The sequence below is a fragment of the Dipodomys merriami genome, unplaced genomic scaffold, assembly GCF_024711535.1.
Source record: "Dipodomys merriami isolate MVZ:Mamm:240054 unplaced genomic scaffold, mDipMer1.0.p SCAF_1894, whole genome shotgun sequence".
Classification (NCBI taxonomy): Eukaryota; Metazoa; Chordata; class Mammalia; order Rodentia; family Heteromyidae; genus Dipodomys; species Dipodomys merriami.
The window spans coordinates 5,358-23,264 of NW_027203264.1; the positions used below are offsets into that span (position 1 = coordinate 5,358).

Here is a 17,907-nt window from a genome sequence, read left to right on the forward strand (position 1 = left end):
ACACTACTGTAAGAGCCTCGGAGGGAGCAAGCAAGCCGGCTACAGGCCAGCGCCGCCACCGCCGCTTCTTCTGAGCAACAGTGAGAAGCAGCAAGCAGCCATGGCTGGGGCACAGGCTCCTCAGGCCAGACCCTGCAGTCAGGGAAGCCCCTCCAAATCCCTCCAGTGGCTGACCTCAGGCCTCAAAGGCTCCAGCGCCGAGCTTCCTGGGCTCATCCCTAGGCTGGAGGTGCAGTGTGAAACAGCAAAGGAGTCAGCGAGACTCCTCCAGTGTCAGGGCAACCAGGCAGGAGTGGAGCCAAATGGCCAAACTTGCAGCAGCGACTGCAGCAGTTGTTGCTGCCTCGTGCAGCATGGGCCAGGGCTCCTGCAGCTGCTCAGGCACAGCCAGAGGCGGAGAAAAACTCCAGGATTGACACAACCCCCTTCCACCCAATCGGCCTAAGATCTGGGAGCTGGATCTGGAGCAAAAGGAGAGGGGTTCAGATGGGTGTTGGAGGCATAGGCCTACAAAACCCCATCTGAGCACCTGTGTGCCCTGAGGGTGCATGCAGGCATGCATTCTTTCCTTCCAATTTATTTATTTTTGTTGGTCGTGGGGCTTGAACTCTGGGCCTGGGCGCTGTCCCTCAGCTTTTCAGCTGAAAGCAAGTGCCCTACCACCTGAGCCACAGGACCACTTCCAATTCTTCTCGGGGAGGAAGGGACACCCCTTCCTCCATGCTGGGCAAAGGTTCTGCCCCCGGTGCAAGACTCAGGTAATGGTTTGCTCAAAGTACCATTCCTGCTTCATCTACTTAACCACGTAGAACAATGCCTGGAGACTCCCCCTATGTGTAATCACCTGTGCTTTACCTACTTTTACAACCTTGATTAGTGGAACTGCTCCACATTTGTTGACAAGGATTAGCTTTTTCTGTTTAAACTCTCATTGCCTGTGCTCCCATAAAACTGTTTAACTCTCTGCCCCTGACTGAAGATTTACTTCTCCTGCTTGTGTGCTGTATATAAGCATGTGATGTTTCAATAAATTTTGTCTATACCCACATGGTGTAGTCCCTTCTTGCCTATACCACACATCGTGTCCCCAGATCCCACTGTGGAAACAGCAACAAATGGGGTTATGCCAGTCAATGCCTCTGACATCTCCCCCCTTTTTTGTTTTTTAAGTACAACTGTAAGCAAGAGATCCTTTGCAGGAGGGATTTGCAGAAACTATTTTGGAATGTAGACAGCAATATCTTGACAAGACATAATGCAATCGATCTGTAGAAACACTATGTTTAAAACTGTGCCACCAGGTACGAGGGTCCAATTGGTTTAGCACAGATGCAATTCCCTCAGCCAGACCTTCATATCCCACCCCAGGGAGTTGTGCCAAGAAAGTCTCAATGACTTCCTGCTGTAACTAGTGGATGTCCCAAGTCAAATTTCCTTGCAAGACTGGCAGGTGGTAGTGAAGTCCCTGCCAAGTAATGTTAGAAGTGTTGAATCAAGTAGGAGTGATGCACAGTTTATTGAGCTCTAATCACACTTGAAGGTTAGCTGTTTCTGCAGATCAATTATCTAGTCTCCCATCCACTGCACCCTGTGTTGCAGTGTGTTCAGACGGGAATCAATGTCCTGTTTAATATTGTGCTGATGAGTCCATAGCTGGTGACAGTCCAGCCACTTCTCTACAAAGTCCTTGGTTTGGATGGAGGAATGCAGGGCCACTCCAGCAGTCGCAGCAGTCATGGTGATAGCAATCATTTCAAGGATCACAGCTACACTCAGACCCAGGAATCTCCTAGTTCTCTTCAGCAGTTGCTGGAAGACTCCTTTCAACAAACCAACAGTGGGGCTCTCCTGCCAAGGTCGGGTGAGGTTAACAGGCACCCAGACCCCTAAGCGAGATCTTAATATCAAGAGAGACTGAGAAGGCATATTAAAAGAAATAGTATGATTTAAGCATGTAAAGAGTCCTGGCTGCGTGGGTTCTCATTGATTGACACTGTCCCTGTGGGCTAGTACATAGGAAAGTTTAATACAACCCTGTACAGTAGAAGAATGGTTCCTGTAAAATGTATAATTTGCCTCATGGGCCCTAGTAAAGTGACCAATCCAATTCTGAGTTGTATAAAATTGGGTGGCAAGTTTTATAAATGCCACTGCTCAGGCCCTAAGTGTCCCCTGAAATTTATATGTGGCCTACGAGGCACAAGGCCTCCATCATGTCAGGTGAGCAAGCCAATGGGTTCTACATGATTTATAACTCCATTGTATAGACGTCACCGTCAGAAGAATTATTAGTATACCAATCACCAACATGCTTTTCAGAATAATTGGCAATGAAACATCCATGAGGACCTCAATCTATAAATGAGATGTTATCATTATGCTGTATAATCTTTCCTCTAGGGTTTTGACACTGAGACCACTGAATAGAAACATAAACCCAATTCAATAATTAATGTCCTGGCATACTAGGTTAGGTGGTTGCCCAGTCTTATTTGTATAAGAATGATCCTGACCAATAAAATTTAAGGAACTTGTTCTGAATAGCCCCATATGATTGTTGATCTTATCATCAGGCAAGATGTATGCCCATACCTGTCTTCTGGTTGGTAAGCAAGGTGATGTCCCTAAACACAGTGGTAAAGACTCAAATCCTAAGGAAATAATATAAGGTATTCCTTCCTCACCTGGATGAGTAGGGTCTGCATGATCCCATGGTGGCGGAAAATACGTGCTGTCATTTGTATACGCCACCGGACCTTGGTCTAGCTAATCCACTAATTTTAACAATGGTGGGTGAGGGACATAGGCCCAATATGCATGTTCACTGCAGATGTATTCACAAGCAGTGCAATCACGGCCAAAACAGATATTCAGGTATTCTAGGGGTTTTTGTACTGACCAGGGTGGCTTCGGTCTTGTGTCAACACCTTATTCTGACCCCATGTTGGTGGGGTCAAGCTGGTTTTCTTAAGATAAGGATGATGGCTTCCTCGGGACTTAAAGCTTAGGTCTGCGAAGCTGCGTACTAGATCTTCTTCCTCAGGGTTGTGTTGTGTTGTTTTTGCTTCTCTGGAGGTCGGATGAGTCAAAAAGGGACCCAGATGTTGCCAGTGGATCCATCTGGAATGATAGAAACACTGTTTTCCCTTATGGGGCATTACTCTTAGTCTTCATTGATTAAATTTTTTAAACCATATGGGAATAGATAGTGAGGTGGTGCTAGAGGGATAAAATGCTTTTCAGCTTTAGTGAAAGGATCACTTTGAGTGAAATTTTAAAAATTTAAATAAGGTGAAGGCAAAAGTTTCCCTTGGGGATTCCCCTTTTTCGTTTTTTTTTTTTTTTATAATTGAAGCTTAAATGTTTTATGGGTGTGTAAACAGTTGGCATTAGTCTACACAGGTTGATTAAAGAAGTTTTCCTAGGGACTAACTTTAGTAAACTCCCCTAATATTTTTCTGGTTGTACACTGGCTTTTATAATATGGTGTGGGGTAGTTTGTCAAGGTGACAACTTTTTACTAATTACATTTTATTCCAAACTAGAGTTTAGACATAATTTTTTAACTTTTAATAGCTGTATGGACCCTGTTGGGGGGGGGGGCTATAGCAGCATAGCCTGTTTAGTACTTTGGTTTGTAAAAGATTTAAATAGTCTAGGATGTTTAAAGGTAAGATCCATAAGAAGTTCCACTTGTAGGTGTTCAGTGGCAGTTTTGTAATTGACAAACAAGTTATAAAAGCAGAACTAACAGTTAGTGATTACAAATTGCATTAAGGCAAATAGGGTGGTTGAGTCCAAACAACTGCCTGTAGACATCCTGGTATCTAGGCTGGAGATGGGGGCATTGTACCCAGCTTCAAGGCCTGGAGGTGGGACAAGTCTTACCTTGAAATTCTAGGAAAACATTACCTCCCCAAATGGGCGAAAGCATTGTTTAGCTCCTCAAATAGCCTAGGTGGGACAGCCCATCCTTTGGCATACAGATGTTTAGTGTAGCTCCTGGTGCTTAACTCTCTACTTAAGCCCTTATCTTTGAAAATTTAACATTTGGTCTAAATCCTGATATAAATGATCTTTTTAGTAATTATCAGACCACAATTTTGTTTTATTTTGGTGTTTATACCAATGTTTCTCTGCTTACCTGGGACTTATTTGTCTCAGTTAAATTTGAATTTTCTCCTTCCTTGTTCTAATTAATACCCTATCTGTTTACTTTCGATCTGGTCCTAACAATTTCATATTTTATTCTTAAACAAATTTATTTGGTTAGTGTCAGCCCAGAATTTACTGCCAATTAGGGTCTTAAGCACATACAGAGCAGTTTGGATTTAAGCTATTCCCCACATTTCACAAACTCAGCCTTTTACAGCCAACTATTACAAATGGTTGACAAGTTTTTGCCCAGTTATGCATGCTTATAAACTAGCTTGCCATGACCTCCAGCTCTGATCAATTTTAGAAGAGCCAAACATTATTGCCAAAGTCCCAGCAGTGCCTCTTTCTATGTTAGGGTAAATGCAACCTTGACATTTCCCTTGGTCACTGGACTTGAACTTAGTGCCTGAGTGCTGTTTTTCAGCTCTCCAGTACAAGGATTGCGCTTTGCCACTTCGGACTCCAAAGCAACTCTGCCCACTTTTTTGGCACTCTGCTGGCTAGTTAGAGATGATAATCTTTCTCTGCCTGGACTGGCTTTGAACTGCAGTTTGTAGATTGCTCACCTTTGGTCCTCAGCTCCACCCACATCTGGGCCCCCTCCCATTTCTGGAGTTCCCTCCATACAACTGGCCTCTCCCTCTCTCCACCCAGACCCACCAGAACTCCTATCTACCTCACTTCCTTTTCTCTCAGATACTTCTGCTACCAGGATGGTGATGGAGGTCATGTGCTCCCTCTTGGGGGAAATATGGCTCCTCTAATAAACCTTGTAATCTTTCTCCTTTGCCTGCCTGCCTCTGCATGGTCCCATAGGATGGATGTGTCTGATCCTCTTTCATTGGTGGCTCCATACTGGGATAGGTTCCCCAGTGCATTTGCTCCCCCTGCACCTCAGAAGGGAGTTCAACCAGCTTCCCTGGGACCTATTCTGAGATCCTTCACTCCAGTCACCAGAGGACCATCAAGGTAACTTCCTCCTGACTGAGCGCTCTACCAGCCCATCCAGCCCCACTAATTAATTCCCACTCCAGGGTAAGTGACAAGTTTGTCCGAGGTCGGGGTTTCTGATTCCAATATCAGTGGTAAGGCCACCTGAGCCTTTCTGGGCTAACTGAGCCCCACCCTCACCATCTGACCAAAAACTTGGCCAAGTGCTAGAATTAGCCACTAGGGGCCTACCATGGCCCAAGGACCCACCTTGGACCAACATAAGGACAGTCTCCACTGGTGGGGCCACCACCTATTCAGGAGCCAACCTGCACTGTAGAGGACACTCTACTGTAGGCAAATGGCTTCAGGTCACTTACCATGGGAAGGACACTAAATTTCTTTACATTAAGGCCACCTGGCCTTGGAGGGCTGTTGGTTCCCCATCAGTTAAATTTGGCCCAGATTTAAAACTCCACTTCTGAGAGTGCTTGAGCAAGTACCTCTCTCTCTCTCTCTCCCCCTCCCCTTAAACTCTCCCTCTTGCCAAAATTACCTGCTTGTAACCTCTTTCACAAGTATTTCATATGCTAAACGCGTTGGTTAAGCCCTGGAAGAATGTAACCAGTAATTGCTTGTTTCTACTCATTAGATAGAAAATGGGTGAGTTTAAGTCTAAACTCACCGAAATAAAGGCCAACAAGTTTGGATATTACCAAAAGTGTATTAATCTTCTCTCTAGCACTGAGCAAGTGGTGGATGTGCCAAATTGGCATCTTGGTACTTCAGCTTGGTACTACCCCTTCCCCCTCCCCTGTCCTGTGGTGCCATTATGCTAGGCCAAGTGTATGTTCCTATTGCCTCCTGTTCATTTGGTTTCTTGTTGGCAAAGTTTTGTATTTTAAACTGACCACATGGTTCCTTCATAATTAGAAAAGTAGTTCCACTAAAATTTCAAAACTTTAAAAGTCTATTTTAAAATCTAAGCATGCTCTATAATCTGTGCACAAACATGTCTGTCTGTGTCTTATTTGACTATATGTAAGTGATTATGGTTTCAAGGTTACTCTGCCTACTAAAAATCTTTGTCAATGGAAGCTGTGAATTAATCTAAATTGCTTTAAAACTTTGTGACCTGACTAAGCCAAAGAAAAAACAGGCAGTTTTAAAAGACCTTGGAAAAGGACTTAAAAAAGACAATGTCCTTTACAAAGTAAATGAAATTGGTAACTAAGTTGGCTGTGAATTATGTCATTCCTATGTCCATCTATGCTAAGAGTTAACTATTGTACACTGACCATGGCTAGTAAACTAAAGCTAAGGGTTTCATTCTCTGTTTTCTCCCCTGTGTGCCGATCAACTTCAATTAAGATCAAGGGAGCAGAGTGACTATGCCCAGGCACAGCTGCCTAAACCAGTGGCACCAGCCTGCAAAAGACAATGTAAACCAGGTCTCTAACCAGTATATGTAGAAATATTGCAGGTTACCAACAGGAGGTGCAACAGTCCATACATGCTGGGAGATGCCACAGTCTCTCTCAGACTCTGGCCTTGCTTCATCTTACATGACCAAAAGCCTGTTAATTAAGGGTAAAACACAAGCCACATTAGATATTTGGTTCTGTAAATGTTAATCGCCAGAAGTTAGACCATACAGGGTGTATGAGCAAAGGATAGAAATTGATTTCTATACTATTTTACAATTGGAGGTAAATTCCTAAATGTAACTCAGACTGCAGAAAAAAAATATGGCCACTCTTTCTATTCACTGCCCACAGGACAGCCTACAGGCAAAGAATATACAGCCCAGTGTTTCAATGATGCATTTAAATGCAAATTAACATAACTTCACAAAAAGGATTTAAAATGACATCCCCCTTGTAAAAATTTGAGAAGTTGTGGGGAGTGGCTGACCTCCCAGACAAGTTTAAAAGATAAAATTTTCCTAAAGGTTTATTTCAAAGTAAAAAAAAAAAAAATAGGATTATTCAGGTTTGCCCCTAAAGTTTTTTGTAACAGTTGCCGGAAGGCCCACAGTAAAAGATAGGACACGTTTGTCAAATGTAATTTAATAAGTAAAACCATGCTTATAAAACTACTTCCAATGACCATCTTTGTTGCTTTTAATTGGAGTAAAAGTTGAAAGACCCCCGGCGTGGGGTGTCCTTCAATCAGAAGAGACCCTTCCCCAAGGAACAACGAGACCACTTGTGCGGATGCAATCAGCAAGAGGTTTATTTGGGCAAGCCCTCGGCTCCCAGGTGCACTCAACCTCGAAATCCACAAGGTTCGGGTTGAATGTCTGAGAACCGGTTACACGGGTACCCGGGGCGACATAGTCTATCGGGAGACTTGCGCGCCGAGTGCTTGAAAGCACCCTCTTTTTATGGACAGCAGAAGCAAGGTTACAGAAGCAAGATGCTTGGTTACAGAGTATTGATTGGTTAATTTCAAATTACGCTCAGGGTGGGGATTGGTCAGGTTAAGCTGGCCAGATGGGGCAGGTGGGGTTGGGGGAAAGCTGACGTGTCGGTACTTGCCCCGGCAAGTCTGTGCTGGTCGTCATGCACCGAAACTGTTCGTTCCCTAATTTTGACAAGTGATTTATTACCTCCTGACCTACCCTGCCATTATAGCTAAGTTTTACAGGAAGGGACGGGAGGGTCGGCTATTTTTCAGGAATGCCTGGTTTTAGGGCATGTGTTAGAGTCATGCTGAGGTCTGCAGGCGGTGACTCAGTGGTTAATGACTTGCCTGCGTCCTGCTTGCTCTCTTAGCTATGTAGGGGAAGGGGCAGTGGTTTTTCTTAAAGAGCTCAATGGATGAACGTATTCTGGGGTCTGGGGTCTTTTCATTCCCCCATTTTCTTTTTGCCTGAATGAAATCCTTCATTCAACTGGAGATTCCTCCGTTAATTTAAGTTGATGATATTGTTGGGTTAATACTAGGGCCTGCACGACCGATAGGCGGTCCTGATTACCACTCCTGTTTTGTTAGCATAAAAACAACATTCTTCCTTTAAGGCTACACATAGGCCCCCTTCCTTCTTTCTTTACAATTCCTTTCCCAAGGCTTTCATTACCACCCTCTTTCTTTACAATCTCTTGACCATCTTTGTGGCTGTAGTTTAAAACTGCCCAATTTTCCTTTGGCTTGCGGAACCTTTATCTTAGAACAGCCTTAAGGCACCACCGTGATGCAGAAGCTTGCTAGATTTTAAGGCTAAGAGTATTACCTCTATTGATAACACACTCAGGTTATTACCATATTAGAGTCAAACTAGGCTGTGAACATAGAGTGGATTTCCAGTTACTATGCACTGGAGTGCCTAAGACAAGCAAGCCAGTGATATCCTTGTCCCCAATATCCACTGTGGGAAGAGAGGGTTTCTGGATATCACCCAAAAGAATGTCCCACAAGATCTTAGATTTAGCAGCAGTCAACCATGAAGCAGACTTAGGTGATGGAATCAAGCAGGAGTTCCTCCAAGTGACTGTCAGGCCGTCAGGCAGCAGCAGCAGCAACCGGAACAGCAGGGTCTCTCAGTGGCTCCAAGGGACTGTTGTCACACCTCATGCTGGGCTGTAAATTCCTACACAGACTGGTTAAAGATACATTGCCTAGGCTTGGCAGGCTTTGATCCTGCTGGTTTTTAAGATCTTTTAAACAATAGCTCAGGACAATTTACCAAAATCACAACTTTTTACTAACCAGATATTTTTGTAAATAGACACAGAAGGCAGTTAACACTATTTTTTATGCCCTTATTAAAAATTATTTTATCTATTTCGCCTCATTTTTCAAAAACTGACTCTGGACTCTTGATCTTAAAATGGGGGTAGAAGGGCGAAGGTCCATCTTCTGTAACTTCTTCAAGCTGACTTTAGGGGCGTTGATCTTACCTAGCCAGGAGCCTATAACCTTAGCCTATTTTACAAAGAGGCCATCAGGGTTAGAAGTCATTAAGAACAATATTTAACTTTTGACAACTGCACAGACCTTTTTTCCAGCTATAGCAGTATAGCTTGTTTAGCACTCTGGTTTGTAAAAGCATCTTTCTGGATGACTTAGGAATGTGATCTTTAGTAACCCTAACACAATGCCTGAGTTACCTTTGCAGGCCTTTAGACAGATATCAATAGAAACACACTCTCAGGTTTACAAACTTTTTCCTGAGAAGATGAATTTCATGTAACTGGTGTCAGCTCAATATTACTGCCAATTAGAGCTTTTGGCACATAAAGGGGTTAAGATTTAAACTACCCCCCACATTTTATAACATTAGCTTTTTACTATCACAGAGGACTGGCAAGTTCCTGTCCCTTACAAGGTAGTCATGAACATTAGGCATGCTTCCAAACTATCTTCCTATGACCTCCCGGCTCTGATCAGTTTTGAAGGGCCACGCACAAATGACTCTAGGATCTGACATTTCTGCCATCCAAGCAGTGGCTTACTGCCTCTGGATGCTCCACCATTGCTTTTTGTCCCAGGAGTGTCTTCTCTACATTGGGATAAATGCCTCATTGGCATTTTCCTTAGCTGGTTGCTGGACTTGAACTCAGGGCCTGAGCACTGTCTCTCAGCTCTACAGCTCAAGGCTAGCACTCTGCCACTTTGAGTCCCAGACTCGGGGCTTGAATGCTGTCCCTTAACTCTTCAGTCCAGGGCTAGTACTCTGCCACTGTGAGTCCCAAAGCATTTCTGCTTGCTCTTTCAGCACTCTGCTGGCTGAGTAGAGGTGACAGTCTCACAGGGACCTTTTTGTGCCCGGGCTGGCTTTGAACCGGTTTGCAGATCAATGAGTCTTACAAAAGGCCATTTTACTCCAATTAAAAGCAACAAGGTGGTCAACATAGAAGTAGCTTTTAAGCATGCTCTTACCTGAAACTTATTAAGAGTCAAAGTTACATCTGACAACTTGTAAGAATCCTCTGTGCTTTGCTTTGGGCTTGCTGGAAACTTAAAAAACCTAGAAGAGCAAACTAGAATAGCAATTATTTTGATAATCCTAATTTTTTCTTTTTTCCTTTTTTTTTTTTTTTTGCACATTGAGGCCAATGTCAAGAATGATTTTACATTTAAACTTTATATCCAAAAATCCATTCCCTATTTTTTTAAACCTCTTATTAATCACCTTTAATATTTTATACTTTAGTTTTTATTTGCATTTTGAAAAGATCCCTTGAAATCTTGAGGCCAAGTGTCACTCATTGTCTCTTGGCTGCTTGTTTTAAAACAGACACACATTAAGATTTTTAAACTCAAATGACAATTTTCCTTAATGCAAGAATTACAGTCACCTTTACTATACCACAAAGCTAGATTTAACATCTTTATAACTTTTTAAAAACATCCTAATTGCAGAACATAATTGAAAGTAAGCCACATTATACAAATAACTTTTTACCCTCTTTTTAAGGCCTTCCTAATTTTAATGTTAACACATCCAAGGGAAAGTTTTAGTAATACTAATCAGATCATCACATCATTCATTTTAACCATCATGTTTTCAGTGCCTATCTGCAGGGAAAAGAGACAGAACAATGATGGGCCACTTGGCCCCTCCTATGGAATAGGCAGGCACACACCCAATCTGACTCTTTAGGGTTAGATGAACTGCGTTTGTGCCAGTTTGCCTCATCATGCTTGGACTCCTCCCAGGGCCTGTCCCACTGCATGACCAGCTGAACTGCACTTCTGCTTGTTCACCCTTCACCCCTAAAGATAGGTCTTCTGTTGGTTTCTAAGTTTTTCCCCGTCTCTTCTCTTGGTTCTCAAATGAAATACAGTTTTAGATAGAACAGGTAACATCTTTGACAGTGTTAAACTAACCTTTACATTTAAATTTCTAATTTTTATCCCCAAATTTTAGCCAAGGGAATTAGACCCCAAACAGCCAATGCATTTTTGTTAAGCCAGATAACTTGATTACAGTATAAACAGACTTATGCATTTTAAAATATTAGTTTTTAAAATACCAGATTTTCTAATTTGCAAGTTAAAGAACCTTTTAAAAAGCCATTTAAAACAATGTGAAGATTTTTAAAAATTTTGGTAATGTCCAAACCTCATAACCTTTTGAAATTTAAATTTAAATCACCCAATTGTTACAGCATGCTGACAATTTTTTTTTTATCTTTGAACACGTTCACAGACACACACAAAACACACAGATCTTAAAGCGCGCAAAAATCAAAATCAGTTGTACGTACACTTTCTAAAGGTTTTAAACAAAAAAATTTAAGACAGTATTTCTTTTAGAACTAGGTACCTTTGTTGTGCTTCATTTTCACAGAGCTTGCTTGTTAGCAAGGCTTATGAATCTCTTCTGAGTTGGAGGAGGGCTGAGGGAGGGAGTCACCTAAGACTAAACTGGCCTGATTTTTTTTTTTAACCCAATTTTAGACAGAACTAGCTGAAAAGTCCAATCCAGGTACACAGCCTTCTACGCCCTCACCTGTCCTCCAGCAGCCTCCACTGGGAGAAGGTGCAGCCTGAGGCTTGAAGGGAACCAAACTAGCCCAGTAACCCTTCATGCCTCGTGGGGAGGGTGGGCATAGCAGGTCTGTGACTAGGCCCAGCTGGAACTTTTATTCCCTCAGAGATGTTTAAATAAATAAATAACAAAAACACAGATAAACACAAAAACCAAGGATCCACATTTAAAACTGGTACCAATTCTAAAAACAGAACTAGACAAGAACTGAAGGCTGAGTTGGGGACTAATGGGCCCCAGTTTATCCCTACCGGAACTCTGTGCTGTTCCCACTCAGCAAGCTGAATCCAGAGTCTGCTGGGTGAGCCTGCCACACTCACCCAGAACTTTCCTACCCCATAAAACAAACACACTAAAGTTAACAAGACAAACATGTGGCCACAAAGACAGAATCAAGTCTCAGTGAATAGGGCGACATCTCACCACCATTCACTTACCAGGGGACTCAACCCCCCTACTCACCTCCGGAGGATTTTTCTCTTAGAGTCCTGCAGACGTTGACCCGGGGGTCTTCCAAGGCAGAGGCGAATTCCCAGTCATCTTAGGGCAAGGGAAGGAAGTCCCTAGCGGCCGTTCCCTCAGACTGACAGGTTCTCCCCCACGCTCAGACCCCCCTGAGCCAAGGCCCGAGGCTGAGATCTAACTGAGGCCACCTGCAGATGGTCAGTGGCAATTTCATAATTGACAAACAAGCAAGTTCCCAAAACCTGACAATCTCGGCTCAGGCTGTGACTTCCAGTGATCTATAGTCAGACTTAAGGGGGTTGTTAGTTGCTGCCCCATCCCTTTAAGGACAACAAAACAGACAACAGAAACAATTAACACTAAACAGAAACACAAAAACAGACAGGCGCCAAACAGAAAAAGCGACTTCAGATGGGAGTGGCCGACCATGGCTAAACTCCCGGGAAGGAGAGAAAGCTGAGGTTGGGAAATTGGAGAGGGAAGGAGTGGGGGAGAGAGCTGAGGGGCAGATGGAAGGGTTAAGGGGGTAGGGATTTGGGGGGCCGGGGTAGATAAGAAGGGTTTCATCCACGGGGGAGGTTCTAGAATAAGAGCTTCCCAAGTAACAATATAAGGGACCTGGTCTGGGTGTCCGTGTGGTCCCGGGTCCATAACTTTGGCCTTGATCTGTAAGGCAATGGTTAGGTTAAAGGTTCCTTCACGTGGCCAGCCACAGTTGAAAGTGGGCCATTCTGATGAACAAAAAGTTATCCATTTTCTTTTTTTTTTTTTTTTAACTTCTACTGAAAGATTGTGAGCTGATGTTTGCACATCCCTCCAGTTCTGTAAAGTAAGGTTAAGTGGTGTCGCGACAGTTTGTCCCATTTTAAAACTATTAACGAACACAAGAACAACAATACAATACAGGCAACACTTAGCTTCGCTGCGCGCTGTTGCTAGTAAACCGAAAGCAAAACCTGGCAGAGACCTGTGTGGTTTTGAGGAATGTTACAAAACTATTCACAGTAGCACACTCTCCCAAAGTTTCCACAACGAAGGCAAAGACAGCAGATCAACAGGAAAACAAACCACAAAGGCAAGAGCAGTGCGAGCAACCAAAATTCTACAACAAACATCACAATTATACTGGTCACGCTACTTTTTCACTACGCTGTTTTGACAATAAGCCAAAGGCAAAAACCAGGCGGAGACTGTTTTGAGAGTCTCCCAGAGAAATCACGCGTCTAAAGAGGACTGAGTTCCAGAAAGCAGATGGGTCACTGTTTCAGACCCCGGATGGGCCACTGTTTCAGGCCCCGGATGGGTCACTGTTTCAGACCCCGGATGGGCCACTGTTTCAGGCCCCGGATGGGTCACTGTTTCAGACCCCGGATGGGCCACTGTTTCAGGCCCCGGACACCTCCAGGACGTCTCCTGGGGGCTGCGGTCGGGAGTATGAGCTCGTCAGCTCCTCCACGGGTCCGCCAGATGCAGACGAGAACGGCCGAACTCACCAGATTCGCAAGCGCACACACAGATTGACTTTAGACAGTACACAGACAACACACAGACAACACAGAGACGCTGGCCAGCTTACCTCCCGAAAATGGGTCGGTGGTCCCTGGGTGGGGGTCTCTATCCCGGACGAGCCCCCAGATGAAAGACCCCCGGCGTGGGGTGTCCTTCAATCAGAAGAGACCCTTCCCCAAGGAACAACGAGACCACTTGTGCGGATGCAATCAGCAAGAGGTTTATTTGGGCAAGCCCTCGGCTCCCAGGTGCACTCAACCTCGAGATCCACAAGGTTCGGGTTGAATGTCTGAGAACCGGTTACACGGGTACCCGGGGCGACATAGTCTATCGGGAGACTTGCGCGCCGAGTGCTTGAAAGCACCCTCTTTTTATGGACAGCAGAAGCAAGGTTACAGAAGCAAGATGCTTGGTTACAGAGTATTGATTGGTTAATTTCAAATTACGCTCAGGGTGGGGATTGGTCAGGTTAAGCTGGCCAGATGGGGCAGGTGGGGTTGGGGGAAAGCTGACGTGTCGGTACTTGCCCCGGCAAGTCTGTGCTGGTCGTCATGCACCGAAACTGTTCGTTCCCTAATTTTGACAAGTGATTTATTACCTCCTGACCTACCCTGCCATTATAGCTAAGTTTTACAGGAAGGGACGGGAGGGTCGGCTATTTTTCAGGAATGCCTGGTTTTAGGGCATGTGTTAGAGTCATGCTGAGGTCTGCAGGCGGTGACTCAGTGGTTAATGACTTGCCTGCGTCCTGCTTGCTCTCTTAGCTATGTAGGGGAAGGGGCAGTGGTTTTTCTTAAAGAGCTCAATGGATGAACGTATTCTGGGGTCTGGGGTCTTTTCAAAGTGACTGTTTGTAAAAAAAAAAAAAACAACTCATTGATCTGTCGTTCGAAGCCAGTCCAGGCACAGGCAGACTAAAGTCCCTGTGAGATTGTCATCTCTAATCTGCCAACAGAGTGCTCAAAGCTGAGTTGTTTTGGAGTTTAAAGTGGCCAAGTGCTAGTCCTGAGCTGGAGAGCTGAGGGACAGTACTCAAACCCTGAGTTCAAGTCCGGCGACTGACCAAGGAAAGTGCCAAAGATGTATTTATCCCAACATAAGAAAGGCACTCCAGGGACCCTGACAATGTTAAAACATTCAGAGGCAATTACAAACAAATGTTTGGATGACAAAAGTGGTATCAGGTCCTGAGTTACTTGAGCTTTGTCTTCCAAAAAATTGATCAAGCCAGAAAGTCATGGAAAGATAAGTTTTTAAACATTCCTATCACCCATGTTGGTGTAACTGGGCAAAACTTTCCAGAGATCTGTGATAGTGGGTAGTAAAAGCTAAGATTGTAGAATGTAAATCCCAAAACCCCTGTATCTGCTCAAAGTCCTAATTGGCAGTAACTTTTGAGCTGGTTAAATTCATCTGTTGAAAAGCTTGTAAAGCTGAGATTATGTTCCTATTGAGATCTGTCTAAAGGCCTACATAGGTAGGCATTCCTCTGCCAGACAGAAAATGCTTTTATAAACCAGGGTGTTAAACAGGCTATGCTGCTGTAGCCCAAGAAAAGGCCTGTACATTTGTTATAGGTTAAATGTTGTCTATAAGCCACTTTAAACAGGCTACCCAGAGGCAGTGGGCTGTACTTAGAGTGCCAATCAGTCTCAGGTTAAAAGCATCTACTGGGCTTTCTTTTAAAAATCTCTGACAAGTAATTGTTAGTCAATTGTTAACAAGTTATAGGTAACCTCCATCTCATTGATCTCCTTGTTGCTTTAGCTGGAAATAAAAAGAGCTTTTGTAAGAAAGTTCAAAGCCATCTTGGGCACAAAAAAAATCCTTCTAAAACTCCATCTCCCTACTAATCAGCACAGAACCAGGACTATCCAGCCAAAGGCTGAAAGTGGCATTGTGACTCTAAGTAGTAGAGCATTAGCCTGGAACAGAAGGACTCAGGGACAGTGCCCAGGCCTTGAGTCCAAACCGTAAATGCCAACCGGGACAAGCTATCCCAGCAATGGATGTTGAGACAATGGCCAGGACAAAGTCAGTCCTGACCATGGAAAACCATGGAAAAGAATAAGAGATGATACCCTAAATGGAGTCACTTTATGCTTTATGCATTGTTTCTGGCAAAACTGGAGCTTCAGCTTCCACCCCCACTACAAAGGCAGAGGAGGGGTCCCGCAGAGCAGTGGGGACCTCACAGATGAAGTCCTTCAGGGGTGGGGGCCTCACAGAAGAGGCTGCAAAAAGGAGTATACCTCACTGGGAGGCCGCAGGAGTGAGGGTGCCTCGTGGGGAAGGGCAAAGAAGTGAGGGTGCCTTGTGGGGGAGGCCGCAAAAGAGGGGAGGGCCTCACAGGGGAGACTGCAGAGGAGGGGAAACTGCAAAAGCAGTACACAGAGGAGGAGTTTAAACTTAAACTCATCCATACTTTTACCTTCAGTTGCAAGGGAGAGGGAAAGAGGGAGAGGGAGAGAGGAAGAGAGGGAGAGAGGGAGAGAGAGAGAGCCAGAGCTATCTGCCCAAGCACTCGCAGAAGTGGAGTTTTAAATTTGGGGCAAAATTTGATTGAAGGGGCTCAGAAGCCCTCCAAGGCCCAGGTGGCCTTAATGTAAAGAAATTTAGTGTCCTTCCCATGGTAACGGACCTGATGCCATGGGCCTATATTAGAGTGTTCTCCACAGTACAGGTTGGCTCCTAAAGGGGGTGGTGGCCCTGCCAGTGGAGAATGTCTTCATGTTTGTCCATTTGCATTCCTTGGGCCATGGAGGAGGGGTCCTTGGGCCAAGGTAGGCCCCTGGCACTTGGCCAAGGTTTGGCTCTGATGAGGGGAAGGGGGGCTCGGTAAGTCACAGAGGCCCAGGTACCCTTACCACTGAGATATCAGAATCAGAAACGCAGACCTCAGATAAACTTTTCACTTACCCTGGAGTGGGACTTAATTAGCAGTGTTGGATGGGCTGGTAGAGCGCTCAGTCAGGAGAAAGTTACCTTGGTGGTCCTCTGGTGGCTGGCGTATAGGATCTCAGCATAGGTCCCAGGGAAGCTGGTTGAACCTCCTTCCGAAGTGGAGGGAGGATCAAACCCACTGGGGAGCCTATCCCCACAGGGGCGACCAATGTAAGAGGATTAGACAAAAATCCATGCAAGGGGACCATGCAGAAGCAGGAAGGCAAAGGAGAAAGATTATTACAAGGTTTATTAGAGAAGCGATATTTCCCCCAAGAGGGAGCACATGACCTCCATCACTATCCTGGTAGCAGGAGGATCTGAGGGAAAAGGAAGTGAGGTAGATGGGAGTCCAGGTGGGTCTGGGCAGAGAGAGGGAGGGGCCAGTTGTATGGAGGGAACTCCAGAAATGGGAGGGGACCCAGGTGTAGGTGCTCATACTTCGAGCTCATGACTCTACCTGATTCTGGGGCCTGGATGAGTTGCCTTGATCTCTTCTAAGTCACTTTACCACATGAGGCTTTTCTGAACTCATACATCACTGCAAATTGCTAACATTCCTCCCTAGCACATCACTCAATATATTTTTTCCATCATATATTTAAACATATTTATGTGTATACATTCCCTACCCTCTCCCAACCCCACACACAAAGGCATAGACCTTCAAAACAAAGCTTTTCTTTTTTTCCTTGCTACAGTGTCTAGAACCTAATAAACTCAATAGATACAAAAGAGTGAGTTGGGTACTAGTGTCACACCTGTTATGCTAGCTATTCAGGAAACTGAGATCTAGAATCACTTTTTCCATTTATTTCCCGTTTTCATTAAAATTTAAGCATTAAAGGAACTTTTAAAGAGAATCAAGACTTCCTTCTTTCTGGAGGTTTCCTTCACTCCCTTTCACCTAGTCCAGCTCAACCTATGTCCCCCTGGGAGTTTTGGCATCCCAGAAAATCCACAGTCCCTCAGACCCCAGTTAAATTCAGACAGAATCCAGCATTGCCTTTACTCATGTGGTGGGCAGAGCAGAAAGCATACACCACGTGTGCTATCCAACACCTCAAATCCACACCTGTGCCACTTCCATACTCCCAGCCACATGAGCAGAATTGTGTCACCAACGCTTGCACTGGCATAGGCTTCCATGGTCATCAGGACAGATGTCCTGAGAGTTATTTCATCTGCATAAGGTGACATTTCCTGGGTCCAGGTATATTGCTGATCTGTGAAATCACTGGCATTGGAGCAAGCCAGGGCTGCTGCAACCGCACTGTAGGATGCATCTCTCTGCAGCAAAACCTGAGGCCCTTCCTTCCTAGACACAATGGAGATCCTAGAAAATTCCCTGCTTGTCCCTAGGTGAGTCCATGAATTTATCCACAGCCCTCATCTGTCAGAAA

At 44.6% G+C, this 17,907-nt stretch overlaps 1 long non-coding RNA gene across 4 annotated transcripts in view; it reads right to left on the minus strand.

Moving 5' to 3' along the window:
- Positions 1-1,315: 1,315 nt before the first annotated feature.
- The window catches only part of LOC138830330 (uncharacterized), a 40,603-nt gene continuing 24,011 nt past the window's right edge, over positions 1,316-17,907 (minus strand). For all 4 annotated transcript variants that reach the window (XR_011373001.1, XR_011373002.1, XR_011373000.1 and 1 more), the window contains 2 exons: positions 2,900-3,120; positions 1,316-1,848 (listed from right to left, as the gene is read on the minus strand). This is a non-coding gene — a long non-coding RNA (uncharacterized lncRNA). The remainder of the gene's footprint in view (positions 1,849-2,899; positions 3,121-17,907) is intronic.